Source organism: Lathyrus oleraceus, chromosome 6 (genome assembly GCF_024323335.1).
Source record: "Lathyrus oleraceus cultivar Zhongwan6 chromosome 6, CAAS_Psat_ZW6_1.0, whole genome shotgun sequence".
NCBI classification, from domain to species: Eukaryota; Viridiplantae; Streptophyta; class Magnoliopsida; order Fabales; family Fabaceae; genus Lathyrus; species Lathyrus oleraceus.
The window spans coordinates 458845751-458859039 of NC_066584.1; the positions used below are offsets into that span (position 1 = coordinate 458845751).

Sequence of the window (13289 nt, forward strand, 5' to 3'; positions counted from 1 at the left end):
GAAAAAAATAAGTAAGAAACAACACGTTTTGATATTGTGAAGTTTACAAAATTTTGGAGACACAAGATATGAAGAAAGAACGTCTAGAGACAACATTTGAATAGATGGAATTTTTCAGATAATGTAGAACTATGTGAAAAGTCATGTGTGTTTTGTGCTTATTGTTTGAATCTTAGTTTATGATTTGTTCAATGTTGCTATATACTTTGAAATATTAATTGCTTTTGACAATATGGATGTGTTGTCAATTGTCATAGATAATATGGAAGCTATTAATTATATCAATTAAAAAAATTGTTAAAATATGAATTTTCTTTTATCAAATTTATTTATAGGTGAGACAATGATAGATAATATGCAGGATTTGAAAAAAAAAGTGACGGATATCAACCACCACAGGTAAAGGTATTTGTCTATCGTTTTTAATCAAGCAGATAGATAGATAGTAACCAATAAATTTTTCGTTTATATAAAAATATATCTTTTTAGATGTGATTAATTGTCTCGGTTATAATTCATAATAAATTATTATAATATAAATTTATTAATCATATTTTGTCAAAATAAATTCTTATTATATTTAAAATTTAATAAAAAATAATAAATTAATTAACATGCGCGGATCTTCATCTAAGTTTATCATTAAAATCAATTCAATCAATTTATTTGAAAGAGGTGCACTTATTAATTCAAATATGACTTTTTTATACAAAAAAATATCATTATAAATTTGTTAAATTATAGAGAATTCAAATCAAATTATAAAAATCAGATACAATCAATATGTAAAAAATAATAATAGTACAATAAAAATAAGCATGTGAAAGTTACTTTCTAGAAGATGGACACAAGTGCAGTTATTGGTGTAAGACTAATTTACATCAATAATAGTACATCACTATTGAACTTTATGTTCTACTAGTATTTAATAAGACATTGTATATATTTATTGAAAGTATGATGCTAAATGAGCATATATCACCCATATGACTACAATTTAGTAAGGATCTAACTCAGCACTTGAATTCTGAGTGACTGATTTACTCTTGGATTGAATTGATCTTGTTACCCCTTCATCTTCCCCGGATGACATGTATGGAAGGCTTCTAGTTCTGCCGCCAATAAAAGATGCAGGCTCTAAAGGTTGCGGCAGAGTCAAAGAATAACTACTAAGCATGAGTGCAATGGTTGCCATACTTGGTCTTTCAACCACTTCTTCTTGAACACAAAGTAAACCAATGTGAATGCATCTCATTATTTCATTTTGTGAACCGTTGTAATTTAAACAAGGATCAATTATATTTGTGATTGTACCGTCCCTCCAGTTTCTCCAAGCCTGCTCGATTACATAGATTACTAATTAAAATTCTACCTTAATATGCATTCTTTTCATTGGCATGGAAGAAATACTAATGAGAGATAACAACTTACAAAGCTAAGTAAATCTTCCATACTCTCTCCATGAAAAACTCCACTACATTTTTTGCTACTTATAATCTCGAGAACTAACACTCCAAAACTAAAAATATCTGATTTTATTGAAAATTGTCCAAACATTATTTATTCAGGAGCCATATATCCACTGCATAATAAATTAAAAAATGTAATTAGTCATAAATAATTTGAGTCTTTTTGAGTTATAAATATTCAACCTGATTTTTGAGTTACAAATTTAATTAGTGATACTAACAACAATTTTGATTTGTATTAGTATAAAATAATTTTTCATTTCTTGCATAGCATCTTCAAAAGAACTATACATCAATAAATTACTTATTCAAGATTAGAGAAATAATGGAGAAAAACAAATTGTACTTGACAAGGTATTGAAATATTATCATAATACTTACTATGTTTCAACGATTTTATCTGTATTTACTTGAGTTTGATCCATAAGAAGAAGTCTGATTATACCAAAATCTGATATTTTAGGATTCACTTTTTCGTCCAACAGAATATTACTTGCTTTGAGATCACGATGTATAATACGAAGTCGAGAATCCTCGTGAAGGTAAAGAATACCTTTAACAATGCCTCGAATGATTTGGTAGCGCTTTTCCGAATCTAATTGTGTTTTCTTTATTGGATCTATGCATACACATAATTAATTATTTAGTAGTTAAACATATAGTAAATTTGTTGAACCATAATTAATGTAAGAGAGCAACAATCAAATAAAACATATATTGTAACCTACCAAATATAAAGTAATCAAGGCTTTTATTAGGAACAAATTCATAGACAAGTAGTCTTTCTCTTCCTTCAAGACAAAAACCAAGCAATTTAACTAAATTTCTATGTTGAAGTTTAGCCACTAAAAGCACTTCATTCTTAAATTCAATCTCTCCTTGTCCAGAATTTATGGACAACCTTTTGACTGCAATCACTTGTCCATTGGAGAGTGTACCCTGCAAATATATTTTACTTGTGTATAATAAATTCCTTAACAATGAAATTTTTTATTTTAGAAGCAAAATAGATATTTATATCAACCAGAGTCTAATGGCACAAACAAAAATATAAAAGGCAAAAGCGGAGAAAAAGAAACACCTAAAAAAGAAGCAAAACATCTACAAAGAACACAATAGTGCTACTTACCTGATAAACAACTCCAAATCCACCATGTCCGAGTTTATTAGCTTCAGAAAAGTTGCTTGTAGCCTCTTGTATTGTGTCAAAGTTGAATTGTAATGATTCGATGTCATCACTATCATCTTTTATTTCTGCAAACATGATAAATGGGATGTTAGTCAAGTAAAAATAGAAAAATATCCTTTATGTCTAACTTTTGAAATCAATACAATGACTATTGTGAATTATTGCATCTAATTTACTTATCAGAATGCAACTTTCTTAACCATCACAACATATTATTGAGGAGTAGATACTTTATCGTCAAAATTATCCAACCAATATCAAGATAAATCACGGTTGGATGATATGCCTTTGCGGTCTCTTTCCTCGAGTGATGTTGAGATGCTTTCTCTCCCATTTCTCCAATAAGAGATTGATCTGGCAGTCTCTTTGTGCAATGGAGACCTTTGGCCGATGGGTCTGTGGTAGTTAATGACTTGGTGGATCTAGCGAAGTCATCATCAATCTATTATCTTATTTTCAAGGTGGAAGGATTATGATTATGTGGAGTGGGTTTTTTAAGCCTATATGCTTTCTAGGTTTGGGTTTGATTTGAAGTGGCACACGTGGTTTTTTTAGTAAACTGGTCATACTAGTTAATGAGTGTCCAACTTGATATAATTTGTTTAGGTGTGGGTCATCTTGGATCCGGTTCGGTTATCTTGTTTTTTTTTTTGCTTTAGTATAGTTGTTGTCTTATTTGTATTTTTATTGTGATGAAGTAGCAGGTCTCATTTGTATTTTTATTTGCATGAATTAATAGTGTTTCGAGTCTGTATGATGTTTATTGGTTAGTGTCTTTTCCCGTTCTCTCGTTCGATTCTACTATGGGAGTTACTGACTCGTGATGTTGGGTCATAGTCGATGTATCCTTAATGGATAGAAGTCTGTCCCCAATTTCTTCACTTATTTGTAGATCATGTTGTCTTCACTTTGAGGGGGGTTATTTGTGATTATCTTAAAGATGTTTTTGGTTTTTCATGTTGTACTTGGATTAACAAGGCATTTTTTGTGCCGAGATTTAAATTGGTGCACGATTTCTTTGAATTTTATTGTTATATATGGTGTGAGTACATGATTACATTTAAGACTGACAATGAACCGAACAAACTTATACATAATTTGAAATCGATTCGACTACTAAATCGTTGAACTAGATTCATGAATCAAATGAGCAAAAACTAAATTCAATAACTAAATGAGCTGAACTTGAAGTTTTTTTTTTTTAAATAACTAGTTTTTAAAAAAAAATACCAAAATAATCAGTTTTACAAGAGGATGCGCCAGATAAATTGGCGCATCCCCTAACCATGAAGAGGAGGTGTCAATGCTATTGATGCATGCATTGGCCCTCATGAGGAGGTGTCAATGCTCCTGGCGCTTAGTGTAATTTGTAGTGTGGGCGTCAATCCTTATGGCGTCTTCATAATATGCTTCATACTACAAATTGCACTAAGGTCCCAGGAGCATTAACGCCTCCTCATGAGGGTCAATGCATGCGCCAATAACATTGGCGCCTCCTCATGAGGAGCCTAATGCATGCGTCAATGCTATTGGCGCCTCCTCTTCATGTTTAGGGGGATGCGCCAATTCATCTGACACATCCTCTTTTAAACTGGTTATTTTAGTATTTTTTTGAATTATTGATTATTTTCGATTTTATTTTGAAAAGACTGGTTATTTTAAAAAAAAACGAACTTAAACCATGTATAGTTCAACTCGTTAGGTTCATGAGTCAACTCAATTATATTTATATGAGAAGACTAGATTTAAAGACTTATCCAACCATAAAAAAAAAGACTTACTTCAAATAATAACTCTCTATTTTCATTTAATCTAACGATTTTAATTGATTGTATATATTTTTAAATGAGTAAAATGTTTATAAAAATAATTATATAAATAAAATCATAATTATATAAAAAAAAGACTATATATAATGGTTAAGGATTAAATTTCTATATTAAATAAAATAATTAGATCAAAATTATATATAGCATTGAATGATTAAATTCGTACATAGTACTCTAATTTTCAAAAAATAAATAGACTAAACCTTCTTTATCAAAAATTTATATTGGTGAGTGCACCTTACTTTTTTTTATTTAAATAGCGTTTAAAAAACTAAAAAAACGATTCCTTAATAATAAAATATTAATCTAAAGTGTCTACTGTATTAAAAACCATTGCACTTTAAAAAGATAATTTTTAAATCTACGAAGCAAACATGTTAGAATGATACGGGCCCTGTTTGTGAGAACCCACAACAGCAAGATAATAGGCCCAATAGTGAGAGGGAGACCAAAGTAGAAAGCCCAAAGCTTGGAAAAAGGTTGACCAAAAAGCCAGCTTGGATGGAAGACTTTGTTTGTTAGAGGAGAGTCCTTGGTGAAAGGCATTAGTGGTTTAATTGTGTTGCAATTCCGTTTTTTACCCTTCCGTATTTTTCGCAAGTTGGTTATGATGTAATAGCTATATAACTTTGTGTACTGAAACAGAATAGTGTGTGGAATGAATAGAAACTTCTTCTCTCTCTTTTTTTTCTTTTCTCTCTCTAAGGAGTACACACTCACTCAAAGAGTGCTTTCTGGTATACAATTTGTGCAGCAGGTTGTATCACTGGTGCTTTCATCATGAACCCTTCTGAGCTTATGAACGCCCTTCAATCCAAAATGGACGCCCAATCGGCTGAGTTACGTGATCTTCTGAAATCATCACTTGCCTCACATTCTGACACCATTCATTCCACTCTCCATAGTCATTTACTGGAGGTTGATGCCAAGGTTGCTAACCTCCGTTCCACGTATCAACATCCACCGCACGGGTCTCCGGAAACGGGATCACGTTCGCTTAAACTCAGTGTTCCTCGTTTCGATGGTTCTAATCCAATCGATTGGCTGTTTCAGATCACAGCTTTTTTTGATTTTCACCAGACACCAGAAAACGCACGTCTTCAGATCGTGTCATTTCACATGGAAGGTCGCGCCGCCGCATGGTTCCAGTGGGCGATGCGCAACCACTTGCTTCCGTCGTGGACCGTCTTCATGGAAGTTGTTCGCAACCGCTTTGGCCCAACTCCATACGAAGACGTAGAAGGTGATTTATCTAAACTCTCTCAAATCGGTTCAGTAGCGGATTTTCAGGCCCAATTTGAAGATCTCATGAACAAAGTTACTGGTATTTCTGAATCCTTACTTATCAGTTTCTTTATTACTGGTTTGCGACGAAATCTCCGCCGGGAATTGCAATTCCACCGACCCTCAACACTTATGGAAGCTTTTGCTATGGCAAGGGCTTATGAAGCCCGTTTGGATGACACTCCAACCCAGGGAAAATTTTGGTCCAAAGGCCCAGCTCAAAATACAAACCCAAACATATCATCTATTGCAACTTCTACGACCAATCCCCAAAACACTCCCTTCGCCCATAATACTTCTCCCACCCTTAAACCGAATACCCTACCCCCATTACTACCCACACCTAAAACCAATGTTGCTGTCCGTCACATACCTCCGGCGGAACTCCGGGATCGCCGTGCCAAGGGGTTATGTTTCCGATGCGATGAAAAATGGAATCCATCCCATCGTTGCAGTAGCAAGGTTCCCATCCTCTTAGGTGATGAAGACGAGGAACCAGACCTAGAACCGGAGGACCACCCGCCGGATGAAATTTCAGGTGACATCTCTAGCTTACACGCGTTATCTAGTCAATTACAGAATCGTTCGCTGCGCGTTACAGGGGTGTATCAGCACCACAATTTTCCGATTCTTATTGACAGCGGAAGTACCCACAATTTCATTAAACCAACACTGGCAGAGCGTTTGGGTCTAGCTGTGACTCCGTGTTCTCGTTTCTGGGTGGCAACCGGATGTGGCACCTTCTTGGTTTGTACCTTGTGCTGTAAGAATGCTCCAATTACCTTACAAGGTATTACCTTTTCCGTTGATCTGTTTGTCTTAGCAATTGAGGGCCCGGAGGTTGTGTTGGGTTTTCCGTGGCTTCAATCATTGGGAAAGGTCTCCCATGATTATTCTGCTCTCACCATGGAGTTTTGTTGGAAAGGTACTCCGGTCACTTTGGTGGGAGACTCCTCCTTGGCACCACACTCTGTTTCCTTGCATCAACTCCAAGCCCTTGTACACAGTGATGATATTGCGGGTATTTTCACTATCACAAAGTCCCTCCCGGAGTCACATAAAGAACCTGACTCCACCCATTCCTTTCCCAAACACCTCACCTCACCATTTCGCGACCTTTTACAGAGTTACAATCACATCTTCACCACCCCTATGGGCCTCCCTCCCTGTCGTTCCGTCGATCACCGCATTCATTTGATTGAAGGAACAAAACCTGTAAATGTGCGACCATATCGTTACCCACAATTTCAGAAAACAGAAATGGAGAAATTAATCCGCGAAATGCTTGATCAAGGGATCATCATTCCCAGCCATAGTCCTTTCTCCTCGCCTGTATTGTTGGTCCGAAAGAAAGACGGCTCTTGGAGGTTTTGTGTCGATTATCGTGCCTTGAATGCAGCGACGGTTAAGGATAAATTTCCTATCCCCACCATCGATGAACTTTTGGACGAGCTTGGTGGGGCAACTGTGTTTAGCAAACTGGACTTTCGCGCAGGGTATCATCAGATTCAAGTGCATTCTCGTGACACGTACAAAACGGCATTTCGCACACATGAGGGCCACTTTGAGTTTTTGGTCATGCCTTTCGGCCTTACTAACGCGCCTTCAACTTTTCAGGAGACCATGAATCAACTGTTTTCTCCGTTCCTCCGGAGGTTTGTGATTGTTTTTTTTGATGACATTTTAGTATACAGTTCTTCTATTAAGGACCACTTAAATCACCTGGATTTGGTTTTACAGTGCCTGTTAACTAATTCATTTTTTGTCAAGTTGTCCAAATGTTTGTTTTGTCAGGAATCCATTGATTATTTGGGCCACATAGTGTCTTCCAAGGGTGTTCATGCTGATCCCACCAAGTTGGATGCCATGATGAAATGGCCGCCGCCTTCCAATGTTAAACAACTTCGGGGATTCTTAGGCTTGACTGGTTATTACCGCCGTTTTATTGCAAATTATGCCACGATTGCAGCACCGTTGACAGATCTCTTACGCCATGATTCTTTTAGCTGGACTACAGCCGCCACTGCTGCATTCTCTGCTCTTAAACAGGCTATGATGGCAGCTCCAGTTCTCCGATTACCAGATTTCTCTAAAGAGTTTGTCATAGAGACTGATGCTTCTAACTTCGGTATTGGGGCTGTCCTAATGCAAGATGGTCATCCCATTGCTTTTTTTAGTAAGAAACTTGGCCCAAAATTACAGGCTGCATCTGTGTACATAAAAGAACTGCATGCCATCACCGACGCAGTCCTCAAATGGAGACAATATCTTTTGGGTCATTTTTTTATCATTCGGACTGATCATAAAAGCATCCGGGAATTATTACAGCAGGTTATTCAGACTCCCAATCAACAGGCATACGTGCGAAAGTTATTGGGTTTTCAATTTCGCATAGAGTATAAACCCGGTGCCTCAAATAAAGTTGCAGATGCTCTGTCCCGCGTACCGGAGGCATGGCCCGATTGGGATTCACCTGATTCTTCTGCACTTTTGGCTTTAGTCTCTTCCCCTACTTTCGGAATTATACAGCAGCTCCGAAAGGAAAATGCCTCGGATTCTTTTTTGTTGGCTTTTCATGAGAAATTTGCACAAGCTACCTTGATGTTTCCTTATTCCATCAGCAATGGGCTGGTTTTACGTCATGGGCGTTATGTTCTTAATCCCTCGTCGCCGCTTTGCACTACTATTATTAGTGAATTTCATGACACCCCTAGTGGCGGGCATGCAGGTGTTAAACGTACCCTCGTTCGTGTTGCAGCCAAATTCTTTTGGCAGGGTATGCGCCAAGCTGTGGAACGTTTTGTAGCTTCGTGCCTTCTTTGTCAACAAATTAAATACTCCACTCAAGTTCCTGCCGGGCTGTTACAACCCTTGCCTGTGCCAGAGGTGGTGTGGGAAGACATCACTATGGACTTTGTTACAGGACTACCTTCAGCTCATGGTTATACGGTGATCTTAGTGGTGGTTGACCGCTTATCCAAATCTGCTCATTTTGGTGCTCTCATGGCATCCTTTACTGCTTCCAAAGTGGCTGAATTGTTTGTTTCCATGGTTGTTCGCCACCATGGTTTTCCCCGCTCAATTGTGTCTGATCGTGACCCGATCTTTATGAGTAACTTTTGGCGCAAACTTTTTGAGTTGAGTGGCACGAAGTTATCTATGAGTAGTGCCTACCATCCGCAAACAGATGGGCAGTCCGAGGTGGTTAACAGAGGCTTGGAGCAGTACTTACGGGCATTTACTCAACACAAACCTTCTACTTGGGTTTCTTTTCTTCCATGGGCCGAATTCCACTACAATACTAGTTATCACAGCAGCCTCAAAATGTCACCATTTGAAGCTCTGTTTGGTAGAAAACCTCCTTCCATTCCGGTGTACACCAGAGGATCAACTTCTATTCAAGCATTGGAAGATGCTCTCCTTACTCGTGATGAATTATTACGCACTCTTAAGGAGAATTTGCTAGCTGCTCAACATCGTATGACTCAAAAAGCCAATGCCCACCGCCGCGAACTCTCGTTTGCTGTCGGAGACTTGGTCCTTGTTCGTCTTCGCCCATATCGTCAAACGACGGCACGTGAACACCGCTATCACAAGCTGTCTAAGAAATATTATGGACCGTATCCGGTTATTGAGCGTATTGGTCCTGTTGCCTACAAGCTGCAGCTGCCACCGGATAGTCGTATTCATCCCGTGTTCCACATTTCAGTCCTAAAACCATTCCGCGCCACTGATATTCCGCCTCCACAGGACCTGCCAAGTGACAGCTTCAACAACCAGCCCCTAAAACAGCCGGATGCAATAGTGGACACACGCACTGTACTCATACATGGTTTACCAACATCTCAAGTTCTAGTTCAGTGGAAAGGATCTCCAGTGGAAGAGGCATCTTGGGAGGATCTTGCCACATTCACATCTACTTATCCTACTTTCCACCTTGAGGACAAGGTGATTTCGGAAGGGGAGGGGAGTGATACGGGCCCTGTTTGTGAGAACCCACAACAGCAAGATAATAGGCCCAATAGTGAGAGGGAGACCAAAGTAGAAAGCCCAAAGCTTGGAAAAAGGTTGACCAAAAAGCCAGCTTGGATGGAAGACTTTGTTTGTTAGAGGAGAGTCCTTGGTGAAAGGCATTAGTGGTTTAATTGTGTTGCAATTCCGTTTTTTACCCTTCCGTATTTTTCGCAAGTTGGTTATGATGTAATAGCTATATAACTTTGTGTACTGAAACATAATAGTGTGTGGAATGAATAGAAACTTCTTCTCTCTTTTTTTTTTCTCTCTCTAAGGAGTACACACTCACTCAAAGAGTGCTTTCTGGTATACAATTTGTGCAGCAGGTTGTATCATAGAATCTAACGAGCTGAACCGATTTGATCATAAATTTAGAATAAATTCGAATTTGAACTTGAAAAAATAATCTATCTCGAGTTTCCAGTAAAGTTTTAAACTACACCAATTCTTATCGAGTGAGAGACAAAATAAGGACACTTCGACTCGACTTATTTTTAATCTAACCGATCTATTTTGATATTATTAAAATCTTTTTAAAAAGACTTGTCTATGGCTTTCTAAAATTGAAGTTAGAGTAAATCAAATATTGAAACATACCTTTGAGATCTATCTCTACTTTACTGTGGCAGTTTCTTCTTAAGCATATGCAAATGAAACTTAGCAAAGCAGCAGAAACAACAACAGTAGGCACAACTATGGCGATGGTAGTATGCGATGATTTATTTTTTTCTGCAAAAATCAAAATCCTCTTCTCAAAGTAAAATTTAATGATTAAGAATAGTAAACTAATACCAACAAATAAGTCTATAAATTTGGAAAATTGTCAAAATAAGAAGAAATAAAACAAAAGCAACACATTTTAATTACCTTGCAATTAGCAATTAAGTATAATTAATGACAAGTAATTACCTTCTGATGGGAAGTTTTCATCCTGGTCTATTAGAGGTGTAGGATCGTAGAAGAGAGAGGATTCATATCTAATATTACAACTTGGTTTGATGACTTTACCACCAATCTTTTTATCACAACAACTTGGAATTTCTGAGATCGCATTATCTAAACAAACACTGCAATCTTGCAATGACAAATCAGGTGTACACTGCACAAGACCATATATGCGTAGAAAATTCAAATTCACATCAGTTGCATTACGTAGCATACTTAAGACGAGAATTGTCACTTGATGTTGCTTTTTCTTTCAGTTTCATCATCAAGCTTGAAAGAACTCCATTAAATTCATCCACTTCTCTTACACTGTTTGGGTTTGAAAAACCTTGTGTAGGTGAACCTTCCATTTTACTGAATATCGATCGGCTCGAGTAGCGTAACATGCAGAGATCATACCATCCAATAGCTTCTTTTTGGTTTGGACAAAGCTTTGTGAGAAGAACTCTTGAATGGTTGAGACAACTGCGGCAAACATCTGGTTTAACATCTCCTCGGCAGAGGCCAATGGCGTTTACTCTGTCGTTGTTTTGGCCATAAGTAAAATTGTAGAAACCGTAGTTGATTTCTGTGTTGGAAGTGAGATTGGACAAAAGGGTGTTCAAGTTTTTTCTATATGTGCTGTTGGCTGTGTAGTAGCCAGTATCGTTTATACAAGAGTTGTACAAAAATTTGGCTTGAGATACTATAATAATTAGAAGAAGCAGAAAAGAATAAAAGGAAAATAATAACTTGCAAGAATTAATTGCCATTCTGATATTTCTTTCTTTCTCAGAATAATTAACAAGTGGAGGGTTGAAGCTTTTGATATGAAATTCACTCGATTAATTTTCCCTTGATATATATATATATATATATATATATATATATATATATATATATATATATATATATATATATATATAAAATAAATTGCCGTGGATGAAGTGATTTGTTGACTAATATTTGTGGTTTGAAATGAAGCTTTTGGTCTTTTATCAATGCAATTTGTAGTAGCTTTCTGTTCTGTGTTCCTACTGAATTGCCTAGAATAACTGCAAAATGGAAAATGCTAGAAACTTCTTGTATTGCTTACCGCGAGAATCATTAATGAGAAATTTTCCAAATGCAAAATCTTATTTTATCCAATAAAGTTAGGTTTATATCAGACGTATCAAATACTAAATATAAGGAATTTTTTTACCAAATTAATCTAGTTTTTTTTTAAAAATTCAAAATAACTTACGTTTTAGATAAATTCTCAAACAGTCCCACTTTAAAAAAAAACATTAACATATAAGTGTTATATGAATTGGCATCTATCCTTAAATTTAAAAATGATGCCAATTCAATCCACGCTTGTGTAAGGAATATGAGGAGGCATCAATTGATCTGACGCCTGTGTGTTGTGTAATTTATTTATTTTTTGTATAAATAGAGGTGTGGTGTGATTCATTTTCCACATCTCTTTTTATTATATTGCAAATATGGTTTGTCTTCGTCGCCGATATAGGAAAGTGTTTTATTCGAGAGACAAGTCTCCGATGTATATGCTCTTCTGAAACATCCTTAGTTTCGAGCAACTACTGAGGGTGTGGATTCGTTGGTTAGACAGGGATATACCTGAAGGAGAAAAATTAGAAGTATTGAGAGACACGATGCCGAACATGGGTGGATGCGAGTTAAAAATGATAAGGATGCGAGGGAAATGATGTTTGGAACAAATTATATCAGTTTCATTGTTGTAATCAGTTAGAAATGTTTTGTTTAAATGTTGTGGTTAAATATTTTTATTTGTTTTGATATCTCTTGTATGTGTTGTTTATTCAGACCTGTCACCAATGTTCATTTTGTGATATATGGTTTCTCGTTAGAAAGTATTGTTGTTTTTAAGTGTGTTTAAGTTGGGGTGATGTTTGTTGTTAACATTGTTGTAACAAAATGTTACTAGTATATATATCAAAATCAAAAGTTACAAAAATTGAAAGGAGGTACTAAGTTATGATGCAGAGGATGCTCCAAGATTGAGACGTTTTTTCTTATTCTGTCCGGGTTGACGACATATACTACATAATCTTATCATTTTATCATCCGTATTCATTTCTGTTATAATATGCGTTTTGTTTGGTCGTCATTTTTTCTTTCTTCGCATCTCATCGTTGTGTCAAACTATGTCCCCTTGATATGGAGACCAATATTCCTCCATTGCTAGCACTGAGAAGCTTTAATTGTAGACATTCATGACGGTAATGGCCTTATAAACATCGAATAGATGGTCGTAAGTGTCATGGCGAGTATGTGCGCATGCCACAATGACATGGGAGCAAGGTATACGAAAGGTTTGGAACTTGCCACAGTCGCACCAACTTCTATTTAGTCTGACAACATAGGATAAATTAGGCACCCCCTCATTATGGTCCATTGTTTCCTGTACACTGAAATTTTTCCTATGACAGTCAAAGATTGTAACCGCGTGTGTGCTAGCTTTGATAGTTTCCTCTTTCGTCACTTTCTTACAACATTCACTGAATAATTGACCTGACATTAACATTAAACTCCATCTTTCACCTCTGATTGCAA

The 13289-nt window shown here is 36.6% G+C and overlaps 1 pseudogene; it reads right to left on the bottom strand.

Annotated features, from left to right (window-relative positions):
- Positions 1 to 719: 719 nt before the first annotated feature.
- Positions 720 to 11552, bottom strand: LOC127091325 (cysteine-rich receptor-like protein kinase 44; annotated as a pseudogene).
- Between the last annotated feature and the right edge of the window lie 1737 nt (positions 11553 to 13289).